We start from the raw sequence: 13,588 nt of genomic DNA on the forward strand, positions 1-13,588 counted from the left end.
TTGATCCTCACGGGACCTGGCCGGACATGGTGTCTCTGCTGAGCCTGCTGCCCCCACGACCCGGTCCCAGATAAGCGGAAGACGACGAGTATTTAAGACTTGGCTTTTCACCGAAAGCGGTAGGTGCATGATACAGTTGATTTAATTGATGGCATGAAAAACAATTAACCTATTTATGCATAAATAGGTTAATTGTGACAGGATTAAATATGAATTCATTTTTAACTTTCACTATTTGATGGCACCAAAGGGTAACAAGATGCCACTGACAGAGAAAATACTTTTTTCCTTTTCTAATGAGAATGATTCCCTTTATAACTGATTTATCTGCATTCGACATTCTAACTTGAATTTTGTTAATACTTGTCTACTTTGCATGTAGTAATACTGGAATTAAAAATGTACAATTATGATTATGTGTTTTGAAATGAAGAAGAGGGAAAAAAAGAAAAAGGAAAAATGCTGATTTCACCACCCAAGTTTGTGATTTTTTGTTCTTGTTGGATTGTTGTACTGGGACTGCTGCATGATCAAATAATTTATTTTCAGGCTTGGCACATCACAATACTCAAGAGTTAATGATTTTCCTGGAAAGATTAATGAAGAGTCGCCCCACTATATTGTACTAATATAACCATAATATGTTTATGGTTATATTAGTACAATATAGTGGGGCGACTCTTCATTAGCTTTCTCCTAGGTAAAAAAGGCCTGAAAAGGTGGCTGGGAGGAGCCTGACAAATGGGTCCATTGACACACTATTACTTAGGAATAAGGTCCCTGGGGTTCAGAAACAGTATGACTGGAAAGATTGGACATGGTGTAACAGGATTAAATGAAGGCCCAGTGTAAGAATGATGTATTGATGTGGGCCACCTGAGTGAAAGGTTCGTGAATCAAATGGGATGGTTTCGTTTTTGGTGTGCTCTCGATTTGTTTTGGTTTTTGATTCATATTTGTGTTAGGACAACGTTTTGGAGTGCACCAAGATTTGTTTGTCAATAGTTTTCTCTCTAATGTTGGTGTTCACTACAGGTCCTTCTCAAAATATTAGCATATTGTGATAAAGTTTATTATTTTCCATAATGTCATGATGAAAATGTAACATTCATATATTTTAGATTCATTGCACACTAACTGAAATATTTCAGGTCTTTTATTGTCTTAATACGGATGATTTTGGCATACAGCTCATGAAAACCCAAAATTCCTATCTCACAAAATTAGCATATTTCATCCGACCAATAAAAGAAAAGTGTTTTTAATACAAAAAACGTCAACCTTCAAATAATCATGTACAGTTATGCACTCAACACTTGGTCGGGAATCCTTTTGCAGAAATGACTGCTTCAATGCGGCGTGGCATGGAGGCAATCAGCCTGTGGCACTGCTGAGGTCTTATGGAGGCCCAGGATGCTTCGATAGCGGCCTTTAGCTCATCCAGAGTGTTGGGTCTTGAGTCTCTCAACGTTCTCTTCACAATATCCAACAGATTCTCTATGGGGTTCAGGTCAGGTGAGTTGGCAGGCCAATTGAGCACAGTGATACCATGGTCAGTAAACCATTTACCAGTGGTTTTGGCACTGTGAGCAGGTGCCAGGTCGTGCTGAAAAATGAAATCTTCATCTCCATAAAGCTTTTCAGCAGATGGAAGCATGAAGTGCTCCAAAATCTCCTGATAGCTAGCTGCATTGACCGTGCCCTTGATAAAACACAGTGGACCAACACCAGCAGCTGACACTGCACCCCAGACCATCACTGACTGTGGGTACTTGACACTGGACTTCTGGCATTTTGGCATTTCCTTCTCCCCAGTCTTCCTCCAGACTCTGGCACCTTGATTTCCGAATGACATGCAGAATTTGCTTTCATCCACAAAAAGTACTTTGGACCACTGAGCAACAGTCCAGTGCTGCTTCTCTGTAGCCCAGGTCAGGCGCTTCTGCCGCTGTTTCTGGTTCAAAAGTGGCTTGACCTGGTGAATGCGGCACCTGTAGCCCATTTCCTGCACACGGCTGTGCACGGTGGCTCTGGATGTTTCTACTCCAGACTCAGTCCACTGCTTCCGCAGGTCCCCCAAGGTCCGGAATCGGCCCTTCTCCAAAATCTTCCTCAGGGTCCGGTCACCTCTTCTCGTTGTGCAGCCTTTTCTGCCACACTTTTTCCTTCCCACAGACTTCCCACTGAGGTGCCTTGATACAGCACTCTGGGAACAGCCTATTCGTTCAGAAATTTCTTTCTGTGTCTTACCCTCTTGCTTGAGGGTGTCAATAGTGGCCTTCTGGACAGCAGTCAGGTCGGCAGTCTTACCCATGATTGGGGTTTTGAGTGATGAACCAGGCTGGGAAACATGTATTGTTCTCTGATGAGTCCACCTTTACTGTTTTCCCCACATCCGGGAGAGTTACGGTGTGGAGAAGCCCCAAAGAAGCGTATCACCCAGACTGTTGCATGCCCAGAGTGAAGCATGGGGGTGGATCAGTAATGGTTTGGGCTGCCATATCATGGCATTCCCTTAGCCCAATACTTGTGCTAGATGGGTGCGTCACTGCCAAGGATTACCGAACCATTCTTGAGGACCATGTGCATCCAATGGTTCAAACATTGTATCCTGAAAGCGGTGCCGTGTATCAGGATGACAATGCACCAATACACGCAGCAAGACTGGTGAAAGATTGGTTTGATGAACATGAAAGTGAAGTTGAACATCTCCCATGGCCTGCTCAGTCACCAGATCTAAATATTATTGAGCCACTTTGGGGTGTTTTGGAGGAGCGAGTCAGGAAACGTTTTCCTCCACCAGTATCACGTAGTGACCTGGCCACTATCCTGCAAGAAGAATGGCTTAAAATCCCTCTGACCACTGTGCAGGACTTGTATATGTCATTCCCAAGATGAATTGATGCTGTATTGGCCACAAAAGGAGGCCCTACACCATACTAATAAATTATTGTGGTCTAAAACCAAGTTTTTCAGTTTCATTGTTCAACCCCTGAACTTCTCAAGAGAAAGTTGAGCCCAAAAGATCATCAAGAGACAGGAAGTTAAGCCTAAAAATGCTGGAGCTTAAGCAACAAGAGATTTGTGATATGGATAGTAAATTCTACAAAATATATTTAAAATGGAAGGAACGCGTTAGACCTACACGAACCAAACGCAGGAGTGAATGTGACGATCAAGACTTGAGTCAGATGATGGATGATGTTGAAGGGCTTGGGAGACAAATAAAAGAAACATATTACCGTATACGATCCAATCTAGTTCCAGCTACTGAGATTAGAAGAAGGGTGGACATGCACAGCAGTCACAGCAGATTTAATAGGAAATAATGAAAGTAAGAATGAGTGAATTGGGGCAAGATTAGTTTGATACCTGTGCAGAAAAGGCCAGGCCTTGTGTGGTGCTTGACAAAGAATATTCCCAGTCAATATTTGGGTCATTGTCCTCCAAATCCACAGTTTGTAGTCGCCACTCATGCAGAACATCAGAACGATCAAGTATTACAGCAAAAAGGGCAGAATGTGCAGCACAACTGGCTTCAAAACAAGCCAAATAGAGATGGAAGAAGCCATAGCTGTGCAACGACAGGAACCTAAAAGACTGGAAGATGAAAGGGATCTTCAAGTGATAGCTGCAAGACTAAAGGCATACTCTGAGGCAGATTTAGTTGAGGCTTCCGAGAACAACTTAGATGTTAGCAGTGATATAGTTGATACTATTTCAAAGCCCAATATGGTAGTCAAAAAAGAAAAAATATTAAGGCACAATAAAAATGAAAAAACTGATCCCAGATCCCAGAGCCTTCAGTTTCTACTGGTGATCCACTAAAGTTCCTAGAGTGGAGGACAAGCTTTAAAACACTCATAGAATGGAGATGTTCAAATCCAGCTGACAGGTTATACTACCTACAGAAATACATTGGTGGTGAGATACAATCTGTGTTGGAGGGAAACTTTTATAGACAGGATACTGAAGCATATGACCAAGCATGGGAAGCATTGCATGCTCCATATAGTCATCCCTTTGTACTTTGGCGTGCATTCAAGGAAAGATTGAACAACTGGCCCAAAATTGGTTCTAGAGAATCAACAAAGCTGCAACAATTCAGTGACTGACAGTTTGTAGAAATGCAATGCCACATATTAAGGGGCTTCAAACATTAAATGAATGTGAACAGAACCAAAAAATGCTCCAAAAACGTCATCTTGTCATGCTTTGAAGAGTTCTGAAGACAGGCTGGCTAAAGAAATAAAACAACCTAAAGCTAATTCATTTATCACAAATGTAACAACATCAAACAAACTAAGCAAGGTTGAAAAATAATATAGAGAACACATTTTGTGATTTTGTGCTTGGCAATCCAGAAGTCAAGACAGCACATGTATTTCACACAGACATAGTCAAAGAAGGCAATTTCTCTGAAAGATTTGAAAGGTTTTCAAAATGGCATACAGCAGTTAATGTTGTTGCTCGTATCCAGCAGCTGCCAGAAGGATCCAAAAAGGCCATATATGTTGAAGACAGAAGAAGAGCAGGTCTTGCACTAGTAAAAGTGGCACAAAATGTTGTCTTTAAGGAGGAGATGCAGGTGTTAACTTATACCAGGCTTCCACTTTGTCATCCATTGTATCAACTTGATCCAGTAATACATGGTGGCGTTCTCCGGGTGGGAGAGAGATTACAAAATGCTTCTGTATCCCTAGATCTGAAGCATTCAATGATATTGCCCAAAGGTGGTGTGATCACCCATCTGGTTCTAAATCACAGCCCTGAGAAAACTCAGCACCGAGGTAGAGGGCAGACTCTAAATGAACTGAGAGCAAATGGGTACTGGGTTGTGGGTGGCAGGAAAGTTGTAGCGGCCTACATAAAAGGATGCATTACGTGCTGCAGAATGCGCAGATCAACTGAACTTCAAAAGATGGCAGAGCTACCAGCAAACCATGTAAAGCCCTCCCCACCGTTTTCTTACTGTGGGATGGATTGCTTTGGACCATTTAATACCAAACAAGGTAGAAAAGAAAGCAAAAGATATGGACTAATATTCACTTGTCTATCATCAAGGGCAGTTCACGTTGTAATGCTAGATGATTTAACAACAGATGCCTTTTAGAAATGCTCTTCGCTGTTCCTAACATTTCATGGAACAGTTAGAGAAATCTGATCAGATCAAGGAACAAACTTTGTAGGGGCAAAAAATTAACTGAACGAGACCTTAAAACAAATGGACTAAGACTCACTGCCTTTTTAGAAGAAAGGCAATGTGACTTTGTTATGAATGTACCTGATGCCGGTCACATGGGAGGTGTTTGATACCGTCAAATAAGAACAATCAGGAGCATCGTAAGTTGGGCAATTTCACAAAGTCTAGATGATGCTTCTTTGAGAACATTTCTTAGTAGTTAAAAAAAGAATATCTGGCGAAAATTACCATCAGGCAGCGCTGGCACTCACCAAAGTGAAATGTGAAGATTGGTGATTTAGTTGTTGTGAAAGAGAAAGGGAACCTGAGGGAACATGATTAAACAGCAAATAAGAAGGAGTCCAGCAGCCAAACCACCAGACAGGAACTTGGTACCAGAGATCAGCTGCTGTTAGGTTGAAGGTTATCAGAAACCTGGCTTAGAGCAGGAACTATGTCCGACCACACTTCTCAGGGAAAGGACCTGAAGCAAAAACACAGGGTAAGTCTTTCTCAGGGTAACGAGAGAACAAGGCATAAGAAGGTGAGCTTGAAGTTTACCACAAAGTTCAACACTCAGCCGTCGAAGGACTGGTGGCATGCTGCTATATGCTCCTCCCAATGAGCACAAACGAGTTGCAGATGAGAAACAACTGTCACTGGATCCAAACTCCCTGCTCCATAACGGTATCTAGTGGTCAAACAGAAGGAACAGCAGCCCCACACTCCTAAACTCCAACAAAAACCGAAATGCCAAACTCGTGTTGCTGGCAGAAAAGAGGCTAAGGCTGACAGTAGAATATCAGCTGAAATCTGATAAATTAGTAGAAAGGGCAGAAACATTAGCAAAGAAAAACTGTCATCTGATCTGTTTAAGCAGGAAGAGTATTATCTATAAAACAGCGTAACAAGGCGAAGTTACCTCAAAACTACTTGTTGAAGCAGCTGTTGAAATGCAAGAACTGACAAAGAAAAGCAGGAAAGAGCTGCCCATAGATGTGCTGAAAAAGCATGGACTGAAGCAAAAATATAGCCTAAGTTGAAGTCAGTGCTAAAATATATAAAAAATGGGTGAACATTCAGAAAAAAATAAACAACAAATATGCCGAAGAAACACAAAAACAAACAAGATATTCCCTAAAAAGGCAAAAGTGTTCTTCAGCTAAGAGAGAAGAGAGGATAAAGAGAAGCTAAAATGCTAACATTAGCATACTGGATATCACTAGCATGAAGACTGATAAATTTACCCCATCTAAAATGCAAAAAGCAATGTATAAACTAAAATTAGCTAAAATGCTAAAGCTTACTACAGCCTATATTCAAAAATCTATGAAATTGCCCTCCAAAATTATTCACTCTTGATCAGGTGTTGGAACAGCAGTAGAAGCTGTTTAAGTAGCTGACATCAAATGGTCGCTGTTCTGAAATTCCCCTGGGACCTATGAAGATGGTCTTATCGTCAGTAGTCACAGAGTAGTGGTTTCATTCTGGTTCTGATAGAGATTGGACCTGGTTCTGATGGGGGTTTGTTCCTAAGTCTAATAGAGGGTTCCTGCTGGATCTCAATTCAATTCAATTCAATTCAAAACTACTTTATTAATCCCAAAGGAAAATTAAATGTCGTAGCTCATTATGTAGGTTTCTTCAAAGAGCCGTTGTAGATGCTGATGGTTTTGGGCAGGAAGGATCTCCTGTAGCGCTCTGTATTACAGCACATCTGTCTCCGACAGAAGACACTGTTGTTGTAGGACAGTCTCATGAAGAGGATGCTCAGGGTTCTCCATAATGTTCTTCATTTTATGAAGAATCCTTCTTTGCACAATAATCTCCAGAGGTTCCAAAGGAGTACCCAGAACAGAACCAGCCTTCTTTATCAGCTTGTTGAGCTTTTTTAAGTCCCTGGCTCTGATGCTGCTTCCCCAGCAGATGATGGGAGAAGAGATTATATGTCCTACAACAGACTTCTAGAAAATCTGCAGCATCTTGCTGCAAACACCAAAGTACCTAAGCTTCCTCAAGAAGTACAGTCTGCTCTGTCCCTTCTTGTAGATGGCTTCACAGTTGCATCTCCACTCCAGTCTGTTGTCCAGGTGAACACCGAGGTATTTATACTCCTCCACCACCTCCACTTCTTCTCCCATGATAGAAATAGTTTTTGACTTATTCCTGTTTCTCTTAAAATCTACAATCATCTCCTTTGTTTTAGTCACGTTCAACTCCACAGCGATAAGCAAACTGAAGGGGGTCCTGATGGTTTACTGTTTGCTTACTCAGGTGGGCCAACAGGAGTCTCTCTAGGACCTTCATGATGTGGGATGTCAGGGCAACAGGTCTATAGTCATTGAGGACTGATGGGTGAGTTTTCTTTGGTACCGGAACAAGACTGGAGGTCTTCCACAACACCGGAACCTTCTTCTGGGCCAGGCTAAGGTTGAAGTGGTGCTGCAGAATCCCGCAGAGCTGCTCTGCACGGGCCTTCAGGACTCTAGGGCTGACATGATCTGGACCTGCAGCCTTATTCCGATTCAGTCTCTCCAGTTGCATCTTCACCTGACTTCTTGAGACACACAGGTGGAAGGGGGAAGCAAAGGAAGCATCAGCATCTTCTGATATGGTTGAAGGCAAACATGTAGAAGCAGAAGGGCCCATGGCTGACGTGGAAGAAAATACATTTGAGGTGTTACTGGACACCTGTGGGTCAAAGGAAGGTGGAATGTCTGTTTGGCTGTGAGCAGGAGAGGAGGATGCTGAGCTTGTTTCTGAACTGAACCTATTGAGGAATGTGTTCAGTTCATTGGCTCTGTCCAGATCTCAATCGGTCGGATCATCCTTCTGCTTGAAGCCTGTGATCTTCTTCATCCCTGACCACACATCTCTGATAATGTTTTGCTGGAGCTTGCTCTCCAGCTTCTTCTTGTACACCTCCTTGCTGTCTCTTATCTTGACTTTAAGTTGCTTCTTTATACTCCTTAATAATTCTCTGTCTCCCTCTCTGAAGGCTCTTTTTTTCTTGTTAAGCAGGTCCTTCAGGTCACTGGTTTGTCAATCCTGCCATCACGCATTCCGTGGTGGAAACAGAGGCTGGGGACCCGGGGTTGGACTCTTTCATCGCCCAGGCTGAAGTCACCGAGGTGGTTAAAGCAAGGCTTCGGGGGTGGATGAGATCCGCCCTGAGTACCTCAAGTCTCTGGATGTTGTAGGGCTGTCATGGTTGACACGTCTCTTCAACATTGCGTGGCGGTCGGGGACAGTGCCTCTGGACTGGCAGACTGGGGTGGTGGTCCCCCTTCATAAGAAGGGGGACCGGAGGGTGTGTTCCAACTACAGGGGGATCACACTCCTCAGCCTCCCTGGTAAGGCCTACGCCAGGGTATTGGAGAGGAGAGTCTGACCGATAGTCGAACCTCGGCTTCAGGAGGAGCAGTGTGGTTTTCGTCCCGGCCGTGGAACACTGGACCAGCTCTGGCCCCCTCTAGCCAAGACCTACAGCATGCGCTGTGGCGGTTCGCAGCCGAGTGTGAAGCGGCTGGGATGAGGATCAGCTCCTCCAAGTCCGAGGCCATGGTACTCGACCGGAAAAGGGTGGCTTGTCCTCTTCAGGTTGGAGGGGAGTTTCTGCCTCAAGTGGAGGAGTTTAAGTATCGCGCGGTCTTGTTCACGAGTGAGGGAAGAATGGAGTGGGAGATCGACAGACGGATCGGTGCGGCTGCCACAGTAATGGGGACGCTGTGCCGGTCCGTTGTGGTGAAGAGAGAGCTGAGCCGAAAAGCAAAGCTCTCAATTTACCGGTCGGTCTACTTTCCTACCCTCACCTATGGCCATGAACTTTGGGTCATGACCGAAAGAACGAGATCCCGGATACAAGCGGCTGAAATGAGCTTCCTCCGTAGGGTGGCAGGGCACTCCCTTAGAGATAGGGTGAGGAGCTCGGCCATCCGGGAGGGGGTTGGAGTAGAGCCGCTGCTCCTCCACATCGAGAGGAGCCAGTTGAGGTGGCTTGGGCATCTATACTGGATGCCTCCTGGACGCCTTCCTTGGGAGGTGTTCCAGGCACGTCCCACCGGGAGGAGGCCCAGGGGACGGCCCAGGACACGCTGGAGGGACTATGTCTCTCGGCTGGCCTGGGAACGCCTTGGGCTCCCCCTGGAGGAACTGGAGGAGGTGTCTGGACAGAGGGACGTCTGGGCGTCTCTGTTGAGTCTGCTGCCCCCGCGACCCGGTCCCGGATAAGTGGAAGACGACGAGTACGAGTACGAGTGTCAAGAAATATTCAAGTGAACAAGAAAAAGGCTGATACATTTTTTTGAAAAATAATAAAATAGTACAATATAAATTAAATACATCTATATAAAAATTGCGCTGGCACATGCGACTCATGTGACTGCGCTGTCTCTTCAACCTGTTTCTTTATCAATTTTATTGGCAACTAAAGAAAATTTGATTCATAATCCTACTTAAAAAAAGCAAACCATGAATGTACGTACTTTATACTCATATGCTTGGATAAAATTTAAATAGATATTTTTGTCAATAATTTAGTGTCATGAAAGTAGCTACATTGTCTATGTTTTAATTGTCAGATGTAACATTCAACAAACTTGTGTTTATTGTGAAATGGTAATTATGGATATTTTTATATGTAATGTCTTTGCAACTGCTTTTTTGTTTATTTTAGTTAGGTTTCCTATGTCAAAGAGATTTTTAATCTCAATGGGGAATTCCTGCCTAAATAAAGGTTTAAAAACCACCAAAATAAAAATCAGCAACAAAAACAGCACATCCAAAACAATGTGAAAGATATAGGAAATAGTGTGTTTAGTAAAACACGTTTAGTAAAAAAAAAAAAAAAAATTTTTTTGGACAGATTCATATTTTTAAGATAATACAATAATATAATTAAAAAGAATGGCGTCACATGTAGGCACTGATCGGCGACGTAATTTAGCAGTGTCCATAGCAACCGCTACAGTCTCACGTTTTCTCTGGGGAGAGATCAAAATTTTTAGCAGAACTGCTAAACAAAAGACTGTAAACACTCCAGGAATTAATATTCTAAAAATATCATCCACCTCGATTGAAATATTGTCACAATGAACGGAAAATATATCTGCTTTCTATAAAATCTTTTGTGTTTTCTGAAGAGGGGAAACGTCTGCACATATTGGTGACGTCGGTCCATAGCAATCACCTTGACAACCTGTAGATATCGTTAGATTGTAACGAGACAAAAATCTTTGGCAAAATTGCCAAACGAAAGATTGTTGACATTCCAGGAATTAAGACTGTAAAACTATTATACACATTACTCAGTAGAAATGTCATCAAAATACATATTTAGGCAGTGTCTTTCTTTCAAAGATGCATACGGGTATGACCACCATCTACTTTTTTTTGCCGAGAGAAACTCGGTAGTCACGTGACCTAGTTGCAAGCCAATGTAAATGAACACGCCAAATGAAACGTAGGACTGAAACGCATGAAGGAGCCAAATTGTGAATGTGCAACGTTTCCCCTTGTGGACAAACGTGAGAATTACATGTTTTACTAAGATGCTGGGTTGAATATCAGATTACCTTCCATTTAAATTCCTTCCATAAATTTGAATGTGTTACCTACTGGGCATTTGTACAAATTTCTTCCTACTCGCCTGTTGTGATTTCTGTTTGAAGTTCAGCCTTCCATTTACTTTTTAAATGTAGTGTAGTATTTTCACTGATGGTCGGAAAAATATGATAGATGTGACTTGATGTGAATTTTCCAATGTCAATATAGACTTTCAGCAAAAACTGTTCAATGGGATTTAATTCCATTACTTTTCCCAAATCACTGTGTTTGGTTAGGGCATTTGTTAACTGTAAGTAGCAAAGAAATCTGTGTTGCAGAGGCTAAACTCTGTTTTTAACTGTTCAAATGATTTAAGGGTTTCATTGCTTTGAACCTGATACAATTTAATGAGGCCATGTTCAGTCTATTTTATGAAACCTGCATCGATATGCAGTGGAGGGAAACCTTGCAAAAATCCAGTCTCTGAGAGAGCTGACAGCTTCTGTGGTTGTCCAAATTAGTTTTACTTTCCTCCAAATTCTTAAAGTGGCTCTTGTCAACTTGCTCATTTGGGTTTTTCCTCGAGGGAAATGAAGGAATGGCAGAGTGCGCAGGGGAATTGTACATACTTTATCTTCCATATTGCACAACAGACTATCTGTAGTACCCTTCAACCATGTTGTCAAAGGTTTGAGTTGGGATGCCCAATAATAATATCTAAAGAATAAAAATATCAAGTTGTAGTGTTTTTAATCTGACCCTTGGCTGCCTTCCTTGCCAAATAAATTTTGACATTAGCCTATCTAGAAAATGGAATGTTGACTTGTGTTGGGACCTACAGCCATGGATTTCCACATTAAAACTCTGGTACAGACTTTTCTGGAACTTTTCAGAAGAAAGTGCATTAACCTTCTTCCAGCACAGCCAGGAAAGGGGATAACTGCGGACTTCCTGTGGCGCCATTACCCAAAATAAAGCACAACTCCGAAGGGGGAAGGGGGTTAGCAGAGGACGTCCCAGTGATGCCACTGCCCGTATAAGACCCCCACCCTTCCCACATATCGCTCTCTTTCCACATGCCTTGGACACCTGCCCTTGGACAACGTTTACTCACTATGGTCAGAGGTTAGGTTTGGGCAGATTAACAGATAGGTTTAGGATGAAATGATCTAAACGTTTTAATGTTATGAAGTTTGTTTTGTGGAACTCGGCTATCTTTGTGCTAGCATGCTACCTGTAGCACACAGGCCGGTTCGTGTTCTTTGTATGTTTAAAGTTAAGATAAACTTTATTCAGAACATTGTTCATAACCCTTTTATTAACCTGGTATTTTAAAGGTATGTGTTGATTCTGGTGCTAAACGATTAGTTTCTTTTGTTAGCTCAACGGCTAGCCGGTAAGGACACGTGCTAGCACTAAGACTATTAAACAGAAAGGTTGTTGGTTTTCAAGCTAGTGAATAATAGTCCCTGAACATCATTTACTAGATTTGATAACTAAGTATACACCATTAAGCACCATTTCTCCAGAATGATTTGGCTCTTTTCCAAAATACCCCTTTTATAATCTTTCTTCGAATATTATTTTAACAACTAAAGGCAGCTAATTAGACACCGATGTGAAATGGTCATCCAGAAGGTTGGTTTTATTCAATAGATCATTATTTAAAACATTATTTTATTAAAATAATATTTTATCTGATTTTGCATTGTGAAGGGTGGTCTAACGTTTGCTGATTATTGCCTAAGTTAGTTGCAAGACTAACTTAACTTCACTTCCAGATTCTTCAAGATAATCCTTGGTTCTCAAACATAAACATTGCATGGTAATGTTGCATCACTCTTTTTGGTCATGATTTCCAGTCACCTTTAATCAACTTGTTGATATTGTACATAGCCCATTAGTCTTCATTATTCTTTCATTCTGCTTGGTAGTTTAGTTGAATTGTTTTAGCATAGTAAAGAGTTTGTTGATTGAAATATGTTTGACTTTGAGTTGATTTATTTTTGTTAATAAATTCTTGTATTTTAAGAAATTGTGTGAATTCATTCCATATATGTGCAGAGTTTATGCTGTTCAATAATGCCAGAGCTCGTCTCACACCTTTCTATTCTGTCCTAATACCATCGCCTTATCGGGCTGGTATTCACAGGACAATCCTTAACAGACCGAAATATTATTTGATAAAATATTAAAATATTAATATTAAAATATTAACATTAAATATTAAATAATATTCTCAGATTCATATTTACAACACTTGGGCACATTGACCAGAAGCATCTGAAATAGGTACAGGAGCTTAGGCAGTATCCTCATTCTTATACTTTCAACAATAATTTATCATTTAAACAGTAGAGGGGAGAGAGAGCATCCTTGTCTGCACACCTGCTCCAGCGGGAAACAGTCTGATGAGGAACTATTTACTTTAACTGCAAATTGTGGGCTTGAATATAGTATCTGTCTCCATTTAAAAAAAAAAATAGGCCCAAATTTAAACCATTTTAAAGTTGCTATTAGGTATTTACAAGAAACCCCGTCAAAGGCCTTTTCGGCATCTAAGGATAAAATCATTGCTTTTTCTTCCTTGACCTTTGGGTGACTTAATAAATGTAATAACCTTTTAATATTGTCCCCATAATATCGTCCAGTGATAAATTCAGTCTGGTCTGGATAAATAATGTGTGTTATCATTTTACTAATTCTATTAGCCACAATAGATGTTAATAAATGCAAGTCCATGTTTAACAGTGACATACGTCTGTATGATTGACATTTAGATGGGTCCTTGCCTTCCTTATGGAAGACAACTGTTGTTTCATCTCTCCAAAAAGGAGCAAGGCACCCTGTACTGAATGCATG

The 13,588-nt window shown here is 41.6% G+C and overlaps 1 protein-coding gene across 21 annotated transcripts in view; it reads right to left on the reverse strand.

Annotated features, from left to right (window-relative positions):
- The window catches only part of eps15l1a (epidermal growth factor receptor pathway substrate 15-like 1a), a 305,470-nt gene that overhangs the window by 118,214 nt on the left and 173,668 nt on the right, over positions 1–13,588 (reverse strand). The window lies entirely within an intron of this gene.

The sequence above is a fragment of the Girardinichthys multiradiatus genome, chromosome 9, assembly GCF_021462225.1.
Source record: "Girardinichthys multiradiatus isolate DD_20200921_A chromosome 9, DD_fGirMul_XY1, whole genome shotgun sequence".
NCBI classification, from domain to species: Eukaryota; Metazoa; Chordata; class Actinopteri; order Cyprinodontiformes; family Goodeidae; genus Girardinichthys; species Girardinichthys multiradiatus.